Source organism: Lissotriton vulgaris, chromosome 1_1 (assembly GCF_964263255.1).
Source record: "Lissotriton vulgaris chromosome 1_1, aLisVul1.2, whole genome shotgun sequence".
Lineage (NCBI taxonomy): Eukaryota > Metazoa > Chordata > Amphibia > Caudata > Salamandridae > Lissotriton > Lissotriton vulgaris.
In genome coordinates this window covers 251,783,170-251,800,243 of record NC_141685.1, presented here as the reverse complement: position 1 = coordinate 251,800,243, position 17,074 = coordinate 251,783,170, and the positions used below count along the sequence as shown (strand labels likewise).

Genomic DNA, 17,074 nt, shown 5'->3' with positions numbered 1-17,074 from the left:
ATCCATATCCAAAGTTATTACTTTAGTTTTATCCTAAGTAGATTGCTGAGATATCATCCCAATAACGTTTCATAGGAATGTGGTCGTCGTTGATATGCGGCGTTAATGAGAACGATAGGGAGGATACTATCGTGTAAAGCCACCGGATTGTGGTATAAGATAAATGAGAGCGCCAGGAGGGATACTGGCGTGGATGTTTCGCAGGATCGCGAACGCTTGGAAAAGGGAGCATTGGGTTCTGCAGGCCCGTGTGTAGACACGCCGGATTGTGTGTCAGATCTGCCCTGGGGTAGAACGGTCTGGGTCGAGGCGACCGCGAGGCCAACTGATGTGAATAAGATATTGTAGAAAATCCATATATGTATATTGTCATTCCCCATTCTTAGGTGCGACCTGTATATTCATCGTTATATCTACTCAGTGTAAATACGATCTAAGAAGGGAAGGTGAGTACGTTTTGGCTGGGTCATAGGGGCCCCTGGGGGCTGATCCCATCTAAACAGAAAATCCAGCCATTACACTCTCCCCGTAGGGATTTGTTGGATCTGGTGATACGCTTGGGATGGCCTTACCTTTTCTCGTCCTTCCTCTGTTGTCCAGCTGAATCCCTCACTTTGCTCTCCTGTCCCAGCTACACAGGGTTGTGGGTGGGAGTTGAGGTCGTGGGTAAATGCACCTTAGGAAGTGTTTGCGTTGAGTTGTTGCAGGCACCAGGTTCACAGCAGACAGGGCAACTGTTTGTCTGTCTGCGGGAGCAGGTGTGGGGATTAAAGTGCCCTTGAATGGGGATGGTATGGATGAATGTGAGGTTGAGGCCTGCTTCTTGGCCTGACGCCCCTGAGTGTCCCATGATGGGCTTATGCCTTTGCGCTCCTGTGTGCCTGTTTTGTGTTGTAGGGATTGTGTCTGTGGTCTGGGCATCTTGGAGTGCGGCTGTTGTGTGCTGAGAGCTGTGGTGTGTGGGCACTCTCGTCCGGTCATAGCACTGGCAAGGTGGTTGCTGAAGGGACTGGAGCTGGACTGGGAATCCGTGACAGCTGAATGGCTGCCGTCACTATGGAGGACAAGGACTGGACAATTCGGTGAAGCCCACCCACATCAGAATGAATGCCCTCCATGAAGGCAACTAACTGTGTCAACTTCTTTTCATGAGAGTAGTCTGACCCCCACACAGCTGGCGCAAAAGTGCCACAGCCTCAACACTGAGGGCAGCAGGGGAGACAGGGGAGGGGCAGCGGTGTCTGAAGGGAGGAGACTCTACTCTTCCTAGGGCTGTGGGCACGGACATCACATTTGGGGGAGTATCCACGAATCTGGCAATGACCGTAGAGTAGTGGAAGAAGAGGCAGAATTTGAACTGCCTTTGCCCGCCAACACGGAGGAGACACTGTTGGAGTCTGATGATATTGAGGTTGGTGTTTCTGGGCATGATTCATCCAGGGCACTCCTGTCCCCCTCCGAGGCGCTGGTCACAACAGTGTAAGTTAGCTCATGTGTAGCAGTCGTGCCAGAAGCTTCCCCACTGGTGTCAATCCCTTGTACTTCCATGCCCTCGGTGGATGCTGCAAGAGACAGAGACATAGGTTCAGTAGAGTGCTATACTCACAAACATCATATGCAAGCAAAGCACAAAAATAGAAAATGATACCCCCATGTTGCCATCCAGCATGTGCAGTCAGCATGTGCAACCTTTATGCAATCATCAGAAGATGCATGGAAACATGCATAGTTGACATCAATGCTCCATTTGATGTTTACACAGCCAAATAGCTGGCCCGTGCCTCCTTGTAACCTAACATACCATTCTCTGTAATCATACCTATGTGCCTTTAGGTGAGATACATATACATCTCCACATGTCTCCTCAGTCACATATGGAGTCACTTTAAGGGAACAACACAGATACTGACTCCGAACTGTTCTTTTGCAATGGCCATAAGCTCCTTATATCCACCATGTTTGCTTTGAAGCGGGATCCGGTCCACACCGTAGGTTGCAGCGGTTACCATCCTGAGACAAATGGTCCCCATAACAGGAAGTTCCACTTCGTGACAAGATCCATGAATCCATACACATGCAGAGTTAATATACTCATCGCGCAGGATCTGTAGGTAACAAGATCCCACCGCACTCACAGCGCACTTTAAGGTGTGCGCTGATATATACACCACAGTGGCCACCAAAACCTTTTCGGACATACTCACTCCATTGGTCCTAAAGAAAGCCTCATGAATATCGTAGAAGGCTGAAACTAGTTGAACGCCACTTTTTTTATGGATATTGAGGCACATTCTCACCTCATGTATATCCCGAGCATGGGGCAGATTTACAAACCCCGTACGCCACATTTGCGCCGCCGTTGCATCACTTCTGTGACGCAGCAGCGGCGTAAAGCTAGCGCCATGCTGTGGGGTATTTACAATGTTGTAAAGCCCTGCGCCACATGAAAACGGTGCCAGGTTTCATGTGGGCTTTCTGGCACAGGGAGGGGCGTTCCATTGCAGGAACGCCTCGAAAAAGTGCCTGAGTGAAATCTACAAGATTTCACTCAGGTACTTTTTCGACGCCGCTGCGTCAAAAACTGGCGCTTGCTTGAAGCAGGCGTAAGGCTTGACGCACCATGTTGTACATAGGCAGGGTTGGAACAGTGCTGGAGTAGCGTTGTGCCCGCAACACAACTCCAGCACTGTGCCAACCTTACGCCAGCAGATGCGGCATGCATCTGTTTATCCTTGCGCCATGATACGGCACATCTGTGGTGGCGCAAGGGTAAACTTGCGTCACTTATCTTTCCTGGCGTATCCCTGCTGATTTGCAGGGGTAGGCCAGGAAACATAAATCTGCCCCCATGTTTTTACTCATATCCTCGGATCCTTCTATTTAAACTTTTATAAGGGTATTTCCTAGAGACATTTTTATCATTTACTTGCACTTCACATTTCACAAAATAACCTGCTCCCCTGTAAATCAGGCATTGAAGCACAGCTGGATTGCACTTGGCAACTCAGTTGGACCCCGATGATGAAGCATGCCACCTACTAGGTAGGTGGGTGAGGGGTTTCCTAAGACAACCACTTGTTGTCTGCGTTCCTCTACCAAGGTGAAGGTCGAAAACTTTGATCTCAACCTGCTAAGGACTTGACCACATTGTTTTTGAATATTACTCTGGGAAAAGGACAAGTACCTGTCCCATTTCCTTCCTCTCCGGTTGTTCTTTTGTGCTTTGAACCACAACTACAGTTGCACATTGATGTCAGATGTGTAGTTCTCACAAATTTTAAGTTGTTCAAAGCACACATCTACAAAAGCACACCAAGATGATGCTCACTGCTGTTCCCTGCCAGGTGATGTCTATGACACTCATAATGCAGCATATGTCAGAAGGCCACATCTCATCTTGCAATGTAAAGGGTCATTGTATTAAACCGATGAGAAACTACATGTTGTGAAATTGCAGGACAGATGCACTCAACACAGAGGCCACTTAGAAGCCATTGCATCACACTAGAGCCATTGCAGAGCTCCGCACTGGCTCAGAGTTGGGATTCATGCAGTCATTCACCCCCAAAGTCACCCTTCACAGAATACTCACCTCCAACTTGCTGCTGATGGGCCCTCAAACGTCCAGCCGGCTCTGGCTGTGTCACTGCCAAAATGAGTGCCATTAGTGGTGTCATGCTGCTGCGCGCCAACCTGCCAGCCCGAGGGAGCACCCCCAGCGTAATCTCTGCCACATTTTTGCTCAGCGGCAGATGTCATCTTACCTCTTGTGACAGTGTGTGTGCCATCGGTTGGAGACACCCAGAGCCCGCACCTTGCGTGCAATGGCCCTCCATATGGCCTTACGCTGGTGGACATTAGGCTGCAGGCATGGGAGACAAGAAGAGGATGTTTCGGTGACACTGTGTTATGTACCACTGTGTGTCATTACAGAAGCATGAAAAAAACAGAGCACCCCAAGACATAAATGTTGAGAAGAGGCCATACAGCATAACACGTAGTACATCTGCATCAAATACTTTCATAGAAATGTATACATGAATGAGGATGGACACAGTATATGGCCATCTCATACACATGCAGAGTGCCAGCAAAAAAACCAATGTGAAGAAGACCCTCATCTGTGATGCACTATGTGAGTGAGCAAGACATACAATCCATTTGAAATGATGTGTTGGGGCGGACTCACTGTGTCCAACACTACACACCCCTCAATGTCCTTGGCCAGTGAATGGCTACCTGTGAATGGAAGTCACATTTAGGACCATGATCGTACATTCTCACACTCTTCTCAAAAGGTGTAGGCCTGTCTTGTGCAATCCTCAGACCTAAGATAGCTAATTGAGAAATAGGGTGGCAGACAGCACATATGTTTGACTCTGTCTATTTACTGATGTATACTTGTCAAATTGGTCAGTTTCTGTGCAGGCCAGGGGGACTCACACTGAGGTTAAACGTGGGCCATCAGAACATTTACATGCATGTACAATATGAGAGGGCAAACAGTGCCTACACATGCGAGTCAGTACACATGATGAAAACTTTGAAGTTAGGCAATGCAATAGATAGCAAATCTCGCCCACCGAAGTACCGGGGGCCATTTTAGAGTCAGGCTGGTCGGCGAATGAGAGGCTAAAGAGGGCCAGGCAGCCATTTTGAAGACAAACATTAAGAAAAAGCCACAAAAAAGGTAAAAATAATGAACTAAAGAAAATTTCAGAAAGAAAAGGAAAGAAGGCACACAGCATTACAAAGGAAAGAAGGGAAAGTAAGAACAATGGCCAACGAAAGGGACAAACCCAGCGCATAGGCAGCATTTTGCAGACCGCTAGTATTCAGCATATCGGAACCACAGACTGGCATCAGGTGGGAACGCTGGATTAGGCAATTTGAGCGCTACATGCGGTCCACAGACATCGTAGAGGCCAAATATGTTGACCTCTTCTTCAATCTCGCAGGAGATGAAGTCGAAGACCTGCTCACAACATTCCTCAGCGACAAAACAGCGACGTACAAGGGACTGGTACAGTCTCTCACAGAGAAGTTCGACCCACAAAGACACATTGTCTTCGAGAGATACACATTTAACACTGCGTGTCAACGAGCAGAGGAGTCCCTAGACGATTTCGCAACAAAACTGTGAAAGCTAGTAACGTATTGCGAGTTTGACAAGTTCGAAAATGAACAAGCGATACGAGTGCGCATCTTCGAAGGTTGCAAGTCCCTGGAGTTCCGCGCAAGTATTCTGAAGGAACCAACGATGCTGGAGAAAATACTGACAATGGCCCAAGCAGAAGCAAGAGCAATGACGCATGCCAAAGAGATGGAGCAGGGCAAAGATAGAAGGACAGAACAAGTGAAGCGCATAATGGGAAGCAGCAAGAAAAAAGACAGCACACCACCAACGCCAACGAAGAGACAAGAAAGAACGTGCTACCGGTGCAGCCTTGACTTCCCACACATCAGTGCGTGCCCGTCCATGGGCCAGAAATGCAGAAAGTGCAACAGAGACAATCACTTTGCAAGTGCCTGCATGAGTAGGCAGTTTAACAATTAGCTGGGAAGACCGGCAAGACCGCGAGCAGTAACGAGCAGGCATGCCAGGCACATGAAGATGGCAAATCACAGCTCCTCAGGTGAATCGGGAGGAACAGTGGCGTTGGAAAGGGTGGAACGACTGTATTTGATGTCAGATGCGCCCAAGGAAGAACGAAGGCAAGTGCACATCAACGCAGTGGAGAAGCAACAAATAAAGAAAACAGCAACGGTGGAGATTGAAGTAGAATGCCACAACACACGCTTAGTGGGGCCATGTGCAACATCATGTGCATGTCGGAGTTCGAGAAGATGAAGATAAGACTGGCGCTATAACCATCAACCGTCAATGTTTTCACCTGGGGCTCGAAGAAGCCGGTGTAAAACATGGGAAAGTTCATGGAAATACTAACGTACAAGGACCGGTCATGCAGAGAAGAGATACATGTGCTATGGGGAGACATCCCGGCACCATGCCTACTGAGCAATGTCACAGCACAGGTAATGGGCCTTCTGGCCATGACATACCAAATGTTAGAGAAACAAAACATTCTCCAAGAACATCCAGCCATACTACAAGTCCTAGGGAGACTAAAAGGGAAACAAATAACATTGCACATCAACGTGGCAGTCAAACCCATGGCGCAGCATCACCGACGAGTGCCCATACACCTACAACCTCAGGTTGAATAGGAAATACAGAGTCTGCTGGCACAAGCCATCATTGAGCCTGCAGAAAGGCTGACTCCCTGGGTGTTTCCCATAGTGGCGGTTCCAAAAAAGAGCACCTCAAAGAGCCGCATATGCGTGGACATGAGGATACCAAACACAGCCATTGAAAGAGAACGACATCCTGGGCTACACCTAAATTACATGATAAGCTGTCTTACTGGAGCATGCCGATTCTCGCCGCTGGACCTGTATAAAGGGTACCATCAACTGGAGCTCGACAAGCAATCGAGATACATCACCACGTTCTTTCCACGCACATGGGACTGTTCTGCTACAAGCGACTGAGTTTTGGCATATCATCAGCTGAGGAGATATTTCAGGAAACAATAAGGCAGGTATTCAGGTGGGCAAAGAACAGTCTAAACTACAGCAATGACATCCTGGTGTTTGGTCGGTCCGATGAAGCACATGACAATGCCCTATGTGAGGTATGCCTGCAGCTGGAAAAAGCAGGACTAACATTAAACGCTGACAAATGCGAGTTGGGAAGAAGTGAACTGGTGTTCTTTGGGCATATCTTCTGTAAAAAAGGAATGAGGCCAGACCCCAGCAAGGAAGAGACATTAAACAAGGCAAACCCTCTAATAAATTTTGCAGAAGTGAGGTTGTTTCTTGGTCTAAAAGACTTCGCCACTGTGAGCATACCCCTGAAGGACCTAACAAAGCAGGGTCAGAAGTTCATCTGGTAATCAGAGTGTGGCTGGGCATTTGAAGCCATCAGACAGGCCGTGATGACCATGGGTCACCCTGCCTACTTTGATCTACTGCAATGCACCAAGCTGACTGTAGACGCTAGCCCGGTAGGACTAGGGCAATCTTAGCACAACACCTGCTAGGAAGAGACTCGCCAAGAAAAATTGTTGCATACGCAAGAAAAAGTCTGTCTGACATTGAAAGAGCGTACTCCCAATCTGAAAAGGTGAGCTTAACAATGGTCTGGGCTTGCAAACACTATCACATGTTCATTTACGGAAAACCAATTACCATCGTCACTGACCATCAGCCTCTTGTGACAATATATGGCAATCCAAATGCAAAGATGCCCCCTCGCATTGAGCACTGGGGTATAAGACTGATGGACTATGATTTCAAGATAGTGCACAAGCCGGGCAAAGAGTGCAACCCGGGTAACTACATGTCTCGACACCTCTTACCACAGGCACCAGAAAATACCTCATTGGCAGAAGAATATCTCAACTTCATACTAAGACAGAACACACCGGGGCAATAACACTAGCTGAACTAGAACAGGAGACAGAAAAAGGACGACACAATGCAAGCGGTGAAAGCAACAACAAGACAGCAAAGATGGAGACACATCAACAACAATTGCGCAATGGGAGATAGAGTCAACAAAGAGGAAATGATAGCATTCAAAAAGATACACGACAAACTATCAGAGACTGAAAATGGCATACTAATGCGAGGAACAAGGATAGTAATGCCAAGAGGGCTACGTCGACGGACTGTCAGTTTGGGACATTAGGCGCAGAGAGGCATAGTCGCGACAAAGAAGATGCTACGGAAGAAGGCATGGTTCCCTGGTCTCGACAAAATGGTGGAAGACACTATTATGAGCTGTCACATCTGTCAAATAACAGGTCCGCCAGCGAAGCCGGAACCACCACAAATGTCTGAACTTCCAAAGGCACTATTGACAACTTTGGCGGCAGACTTCTAGGGGCCGCTAGACACGGGCAACTACTTGTTCATGATCATTGACGAATTCTCAAGGTTTCCTATAGTACGCCACGTCTCTTCGACATGAGCCACCGCCACACTTCAGATACTAGATGACATATTTGCAGCCTGGGGATCACCAGAGACACTAAAGACAGACAACGGTCCTCCATTCTCATGGGAGGAGTTCCAAAAATTCATGAACTACCTAGGCATTCATCACAGGAAGATAACACCTCTGTGGCTACAAGCGAATGGTAGGGTGGAGAGGTTCATAGGCAACATCAAGAAAGCTGTCCAAAGAGCAAAGCTAGCGCAGATCTCTATAGGATAGGCGCTCTGCCAAGTATTACGAAACTATAGAAACACCCCCCACAGCTCCATAGGGAGGTGTCCAGCTGAGTTAGTGCTGGGGAGGACAAGCAGAACACGGCTACCACAGTTAGAAGCGAAGAGGTAATCAGAACACAGCAGCATTGCTGTCAGGGACCAGGAGCCAAAAGAAAAGATGAAAAAATATGCAGACACCAGGGGACATGCCACTACAGTGCACCTCAAGCAGGGAGACCAAGTGGTGGTGCGTCAGCGGCAATGGAGAAAGTCTGACAGTCAATTCTCCAAGGACCAGCTAATAGTAACGGAGGTCAAGCGGCCAATGATCACGGAGGAGGCAGGCCCATACTGAATAACAAGAAACAGTTCTCACTGCAAAGGAGTGAAGACCATCAATGGAGACGGAGAGGACACTGTGGCAGAGAACACAGGAGCACAAATGAGAAACAGAGCAACAGACAAAGAAGGAAGATGGATGGACAAGAGTGAAGGACAAGAGGAGGAATCACAAAATGAAGAGGAAGAGACTTGTCCAAAAAGAGTGAGCAAAAGTACAAAAAGACTGATTGAAGAAATGTAGCAATGGGGATGACCACATGTCTCTCCATTCTTTCCAGTTTCCTCATCTCTCTCTCTCTCTCTCTCTCTCTCTCTCTCTCTCTCTCTCTCTCTCTCTCTCTCTCTCTCTCTCTTTCTCTCTCTCTCTCTTATTCTCTCTATCTTTCTCTTTTCCCCTATCGTTTTGACACAATACACAAAGAACTCTCTCTCTCTCTATCTTCACATTCTTTCATGAGACGGAGGTAGATGTAGTGACCTGAGGTCAGGGGCACTAGGACCCTGCACTTGGACCTAGGGGAGGGGACAAAGACCGGACACCACTTCCGGTAAGGAAGTGGGGCGGGCATTACACTGGAAGAGGGCAGAGGAAACGGACGTGCATGTGGGCATGAGGCAACAAAAGGAATAAAGAATATACTGAAAGCTTACCAGGCTCAGCATGGGTAATTTACAAGACATGACACAATGGAAGGCTGATTTTTCCAAATTACATTTATCTGATGTGTTGTAGGTGAATTACTACCAAAAGTGTTACATAATGCACACAAATCCATGGGGGCAATATGAAAACTGCACACCCATTCTTCATTACCCTCTGGAACACATACATTTGCATTATCACAAATAAGCATGTGAAAACCTTGCGGACTATGTCATCACATAGCCCAGGCAATGTTTTTTCAGACTTCGACTGTGCAAACTAGCATTGTGGCAGTATGGCTGCAAAAACACTGCATGTCCCTCCCATCTTTCAATGCAGCCATGGTTCTGTGGAAATAAGGCATGCCAGGCAGTGCATCACTCATTTACATCACCCAGTCTCATACCTAAGTTTGCATTTTACTTGCTGGAGAAGGGCTGTAGAAATGTTCATGTTGCCGTCCTCCACAAATAGTCAAGTGCAATATTTACTAGGCCAGTTAAGGACCATGGTACACAGTTACTTGTACACACAGGCACATACTACTGCAGAGCAATATCATGTGAGCACTGTGAGCACTCTCAAACTGTCACTCTAAAATACGTACCAATACATCTGGACCACCATATAGCCTCCCATACGTTGAAAGCACCTCTTCACCGAGGACCTCCAGCTCCTCTGTGGTGAAGGGACTGGCCCTGATGTTCTCGCCATCACTGGATCCAGGAGACAGGTACAGCAGCAATTGGGAATAAAGAATGGCAGGCAGCAGTGTCTGGATGCAGTGGAAATGTGTGGCTCTCGAACAGACATATATTACCCCCTGGGGTTGTTTCAGTGGGACCCGAAGTGGCGGTGTACGCCTACTGCAGGTTTCAAATGTGTAATTCACTACCACAATTGCGGTCCCCATTGGCTGGTAGGGCATGGGCATTGGCGGTGTCACACCGCGGGGCCCAGGTGGTCGCTACCGCAATCGTGCATCTTTTGATAGTCCCCTTTGACCGGGTCCACTGTAGCGGAGCACGCCGACCACGGGTTTCATATGTGTAATTCACTTCCTTGATCACGGTTCCCATTAGCTGGTAGGGCATAGGCAATGGCATGTCACACAGCGGGTGAGGCGGCCGCAACCGTGAATTGGCATTTTTCAATTGGTGCCAATGACCGTGATTGCAGTGGCGGTGCACCCATATGGTACCTATGGACACATCATGCGGTAGCAATGGCCACTTCTCATCATGGAACACTAGACACTTCCAATGAATCATGCCACATGATTGGTTAATTCAATGCTAGTGTGACATTGAACTCACTGATGACTACATATGCCATGTCAGTGCACAGGATAACATGCATTGGCATGTACTTTCTCACATGTCTCATATGATATTTGTGTCCATGTATACAGATTTGTTGTGTAATAGGCTCTCAAATTTGTCAATGTGTGAGATGGCTAATCAACACACAGCAATGCTGGACTGACTACATAATGTATAACCCTGGGCGTAGTTTGCAAAGTAGCACTACGCGTAGCTACATGAAGTGCACTTCGTACTACACGAGTTACGCGTAGCGCTAGGCGAACTGCGTAATGCGCTGTTTGCGATGATTGCACAGTGCCGGATGCTTGTCTGCACTGTGCAAACATTGAAAACGGCATCTTACACAGTGCGAGCGGTCGTTTTCTGCCGCTCAAGTAGATTTCTACTCTAGTTGCAGCTTTCTCAACGCGGACTGGTAGTTTCTCATTGCAAGCGGTCATGAGCATATGAGAAACCTGACCTCCCCGCGTGGAGAAGCTTCCCGGGAGGTTTATTTTCCACCCTCGCGATCGGCAACTTGATGTTGCTGATCCCCAACAAGGAAAAAGTCTCACCGGAATGTCATTTTGCTTACTCGCGGTCGCCAACTTGACGTTAAGGACCGCGAGCAAGCAAAAAATTACGCTGCACTACGCTACGCTACTTGTGTTTGCACTGTGCTACGTGAAATTTGCGTAGGACGAAGGAGCCGAAACTTCACAAACTATGCGAGCATAGCGTAGTGCTTTGCCCAGGCTTAATAATGTGCCTATTTAACTGTGTAGATTGCTGAAATCATTTTGATAGTTGATCTGCTACACACACTGTGCTCATTGTGTTGAAAATGTGTGTTCTGTACGACTTACGCACGAAGGTGTGGCAGGTACAGCAGCTATGTAGAAGCCAGCAGTGTTGCAGTTTCAAACATGTGATGTGCCAACCACTCTCAGGGCTGATGACACAAGATGTCGTAATGTACCATTTTCCGTTCACATAGTCAGAATCTGTGTTGGGGGTGCTCAGTATGTACATACTTAACATGTGTACAACTACTTGAGATCAAGTTGTCTGTGCATGTGACTAAGGGCCAGATGTAGGAAGCCTAATACCAGTCGGTAACGGCCGAAATTACCGAATTTCGGCCATTACCGACCGGTATTAGGCTTTTGAGATGTAGGTGGCCATTTTACGGAATCAGTAATTTACCGAATCGGTATTTTAAGGAATCAGTAAATTACTGATTGCTTAAAATACAGATTTGGTAAATTACCGAATCATTAATGTAGGGAGCACTCAAATGAGTGCTTTTTCCATTTCAGGTTTCGTTATTTACCACCAACTACAAGTTGGTGGTAAATATCGAAAATCCTAATAAATGCTACTTTTTGCAAATTATAACAGTGCCATGTGGCAGACATACATGCCGTTAGGGCATGTATGTGTGACACATGTGCGGTCATGCACTCTTCAGGGGTGCAACAGGGTGTCAAAGTGACACCCTGCCACCCTTGAATGTGTTCCCCATTTTACCGAATCCATATTTACCGATTCAGTAATTCTCATTCATTCCTATGGGCCTGGAGGCCCATAGGGATGAATGGGAAATACCAAATCAGTAAATACCGATTCGGTATTTACCGAATCTTACCGATTCTGTCAAATTTACCAAATGAATACCTACATCCCATTTATCGAAATTCGGTATTTTAGATTTGGTAAATCTGGATTACCTACATCTGGCCCTTATTTACCGATTCGGTATTTCCCATTCAACCCTATGGGTCTCCAGGCCCATAGGAATGAATGGGAATTACCGAATTGTTAAATACAGATTCGGTAAAATGGGGAACACATTCAAGGGTGGCAGAGTGGCACTTTGACACCCTGTTGCACCACTGAATAGTGCATGGGTGCACATGTGGCATACATACATGCCCTAGGGGCATGTATGTCTACCACATGGCACTGTTATAATTTGCAAAAATTTGCTTTTATTAGGGTTTTCGATATTTACCACCAACTTGTAGTTGGTGGTAAATAACAAATCCTGAAATGGGAAAAGCACTCATTTGAGTGCTTCCTACATTAAGGATTCGGTAATTTACCGAATTGGTATTTTAAGGAATCGGTAATTTACTGATTCCTTAGAATACGGATTCAGTAAATTACCGAATCCGTAAAATAGCCATCTACATCTCAAAAGCCTGATACCGGTCGGTAACAGACGAAATTCGGTAATTTTGGCAGTTACCGACCGGTATTAGGCTTCCTATAAATGGCCCTAGGTCCTTTAAGCTGTTGTTTCAGTCTAATCATTGTTGGACACATCTCATAGGGGAATTTAATTGACATGCGTCCACTTTCATTTTCGGTAGGAGACGACCAAATGTGCATCATCCGTTCACATTGCTTGCAGACATGGAGGATAAGTACATCATACGGAAATTCCTTTTGGATCGACTTACCCTTCAAGACCTTTGTGGTCAGTTGGCGCCCCGTCTGAGCCTGGCAGAACCTATCCAACTGCTTTGACACCAACAGTTAAGGTGATGGCGGCCCTGCATTTCTTTGCAACTGGTTTGTTCCAGTACACGGTGGCCAGTGCAGGTGGGATGTCTCAACCAATGTTCATGATGGTGCTTCGTGATGTCCTGTCCGCAATGATGACATACAAGGACCGCTACATCCATTTTCCCAGGAGACATGAATTGGCAGCTTTGAAGGTTGATTTTTATGACCTTGGCCGCATCCCCAATGTTGTTGGCACCATTGACTGCATACATGTTGGCCTGGTTCCTCCACAAGCACGTGAACATATATACAGGAACAGGAAATATTTCCATTCCATTAATGTGCAAGTGTTATGCCAAGCTGATATGAAAATCTCCTATGTCTGTGCCAGATTTCCAGGATCAGCACATACACTCCTACATACTGCGTAACAGCATCATATAACAGCTGATGGCAAATCTGCACCCGGAGCGTGTGTGGACTGTTGGTGATTATGCAGAGTCAAGTAGTGTATTGTATTTGTGACATGCTGTCCTAAGCTACTATTTATATTACAAAATTGGTCTGTGTATCTCACATCTAGGTGACTCTGCGTATCCCAACCGGCCTTGGTTGCTGAGCCCACTGAGAAATCCAAGAACCCCGGGTGAAGTCCGCTACAATGATGCACATTGGAGGACACGTTGTGTGGTGAAGCGTACTTTTGGTCTTCTGAAGTCTAGATTCCGGTGTCTGGACAAGAGCGGAAGTGCACTACTCTACTCTCCCCAAAAGGTGTGTCAGATCAGATAGTGCTACTGCTACCCTACGGGTATCCTGGCGCTCAGATACAGGAACACACACCCATCATGGTGAGGGAATCAAGAAGAGTGAACACGGAGGATCAAGCCTTTGGAAACAGCCATGTTTTTAAGCTCTTTCTGATTTCTATTAGATAATCAATCTGTCTAATCCTCTGTTGCAACTTATTCCACAGAGGAGCACCTGCCACGCTGAAAGCCCTCCTCCCGATTCCTAGAGCGTTTAAATCTCGGAATTACCAGCAGACTGGCGCCAGAGGAGCAAAGCTGCCTCAGAGGGAGATACCAGGCAAACCTTTCCTGTAATGGGACCGGACCCAATTCATGTATCGCTCTGTACACCAGGCAAAGAGACTTAAAGTGAACCCTTTCCTTGATTGGCACCAGTGGAGTTTTCTCAGGGTGTAAGTAGAAGACGAGTTGGGTTGCATATTCAGCACCAGTTTTGCCGCTGCAAACTGGACTCTCTGCAGACCCTGAAAGATGTACTGAGGGGTCCCCAGATACAAGGAGTTACAATAGTCCAGTCTGCTCAGCACTGTGCTGCTTACTACCAGGTACCGCGAATCCTTCAGTAGAATTGGAAGTATCCAACGCAGCAATCGCAACAGGCCAAAGCACACGCTAGCTGTCTTGTTTGCCTGCGACTCCATTTGGCGGTTCTTATCTATTAGGACCCCCAGATTGCGTACCGTACTGGCCGGAGCTAGCGGATCCTCCTCGGGGTAAGCCTAAACTCCACCGGTATATGCGCAAGCAGCTTCGCTGATGAGCAGTATAACACCTGTCTTCCCTCCGTTGAACTGCAGGGAGTTCCTCTGCAGCCAACCTGCGGTCTGTCGCATGCACTCTTGGAACGTATCCATGGAGACTGCATGTTTTCCTTCCATGGAGAATGCCAATTGCGTATCGTCTGCGTAGTTGACCAAGTAGTGACAAGGCCTAGAAGAGCTTTTTGACTGCTGGCTGTTGTTGGCTCTGTGCTAATGGCTGATGTGTGTGGCACAGGGTAGTTATGATCAGCCACATGATGTCTACGATGGTATTGTTTCTCATTGTAATGTGTGCTGATTTGTGCACCTTGATAACTAGTGGTGTGTACTAGCTCTGATGCCATCAGCTGACAAGTAAATGTCATTCTCTTGTGTCTTTCTAGGTCCCTTCACGCTCTCAGGCCTCGTCACAATCAGAGCTTGTGGTACATTGGAATCTGAGTAGACATTGTACATACTGAGATAAACATGGAGCTGACGCAAAGACATAGGTGTGTAAAGAGTGTTTACAATGAGTATTTGTGACAGAAAAGTGATGATTTACATAATGGTGCTAAGTGAACCTATGAGTTGTCAGTGATGGTAAATGAGACAATAGAGTAGTCACCACATTGATGTAGGCACACAGTCCAACAGACACCTGCCATCAACATGGCAGTGTGGGGAAGGATAGTCAACAAAGTCAATGCCAAGGGGAACAGAGGTGCCCTCATGGCTGGCTCGGCAACTAGAGTTTGGATGTTGCTTTGCCACGAGATCCTCTCCTGATGTTTCTTGGATGGCCCCTTGTGTGTTTGGCAGGGGGGCACTGCTGCGGGTTCAGCCGTGTCTGAGGAGTCATTTTGTTGCAGCTCACCCCTCTCTGTGGCTGCAGCTGAGGTGGTGGGATTATCATCCCGCAGGCCAGGGGGGTTGAGCTGTCCTTTCGGCTGCATGTCTGTCCCTCAGAACACCCACGAGCTGGCCCATGTGGTCCACAATGTGGCCCATACATGTGTACATGGACCTCAGCAGCAGGCAGAGCTCAAGCACTTCTTCCAAAACCTGGACCATGTGTCCCTGGGTCTGCTCATATGCCCCAAGGACCCTGGTGATGTTGGCCAAGGCTTTGGTCCCAGTGTCCTCTCAAATTTATCCCCCAGTTGCCCTCCCACCTGCCCTGCTGTCCCGGACCTGTGGCGTTGGCACTCGACGCACCCGCAGACTCTCCCTGACATCCTCTGATTGAGGGGTAATGTTGGTAACCACTGAGGCAGGGAGAGTGTTGCAGGCAGCAGTGGTGGTGGTGTTTGAGGCCGCATAGGTCATTGCACCAGGGATAAGCACTGTTGTAGTTGCTGTGGTGGTGGTGGTGGAGACAATGGGGGCCTGGGACATGGTGCGCCCTTGCAGTCCAGACGGGCCAGGTTCTTGCTCCTCACCTGAGAAACGTAGGGAGTCTGCATCTGAGAATTAATGTACCGGGGGGAGGCTGGCTCTGCAGGTTGGTGTTCTCTTCTGCAGCAGTTGCGTGTGGATCTCCTGTTGAACAGAGATGTAATGGTCATTGAAGTGCACTCCACAAGCTTGGTGTTAGGCGTTTGGATGTTTCATGTGATACACCACACAGTTTACATTGAAATCACTTTATATGGCTGCAAGGTACTGAGCATCATGACAAGATGTGGAGGTACATACATTACTTGTCCATGGTGTGACATGCAAAGAGAAATCACGTGCCACATACAGATTGTGTGATAACAAGGACATGCCGTCATCTAACGACTTGCGGCACATCAACTTTATGTGATGCGTCTTTTTGGTTTGCTCTGCATGGAAAATGTTTCATCTGAGCAAGAACTAGCCATTGTATTGTTATGCATACCCTTTTCATATTATGTACTTTACTTTGTTTTTTGATTGACCATGCATGTTTTGTGTTCATGTCAGGGACAGCTTCCCTATATGGGCGTCGGGGCTCCACCCCCTTAATTTTTCCACAGAACTTAATGTTAGAAAATGTCTTAATATTTTACCAAAAATACTATAAATAACAAAATATACAAGTTCACCCACGCTGGATGAGAACTGCCCTCGACCTCAGCCACGCTTGCTTTTCTGTGAACATTGGGCTGTTATGCATGAAGTACATGTGCATTAATTAAGCTGTAATACATATGCCGGGCTGAGGCATCACATGGCCTTACGCCTGTGATGTTATCATCCCAGCAAAGCCATTGCCTTAAGGGCTGAACTCCACCCCCTCAAGCGTTTGCAATAAAGTTAGCCCCGGGGACCTCAGCCAGAAGCCCTGCAGGCTCTGATTTCACTCAATCAGGGAACGGAATTTCATCCACCAGTTCACAGCTCATGACAGGGGGGGTGGGGTTAGATAGCCTCACTGTACTGGCCCCACCTCACCCTGTGATGAATTGTGTAGGGGTG

At 47.4% G+C, this 17,074-nt stretch overlaps 1 long non-coding RNA gene across 1 annotated transcript in view; it reads right to left on the bottom strand.

Moving 5' to 3' along the window:
- Window positions 1–596: 596 nt before the first annotated feature.
- The window catches only part of LOC147746802 (uncharacterized), a 140,702-nt gene continuing 124,224 nt past the window's right edge, over window positions 597–17,074 (bottom strand). Inside the window, exons 2-3 of the long non-coding RNA XR_015299446.1 lie at window positions 3,593–3,862; window positions 597–1,562 (exon numbers count right to left, since the gene is read on the bottom strand). This is a non-coding gene — a long non-coding RNA (uncharacterized LOC147746802). The remainder of the gene's footprint in view (window positions 1,563–3,592; window positions 3,863–17,074) is intronic.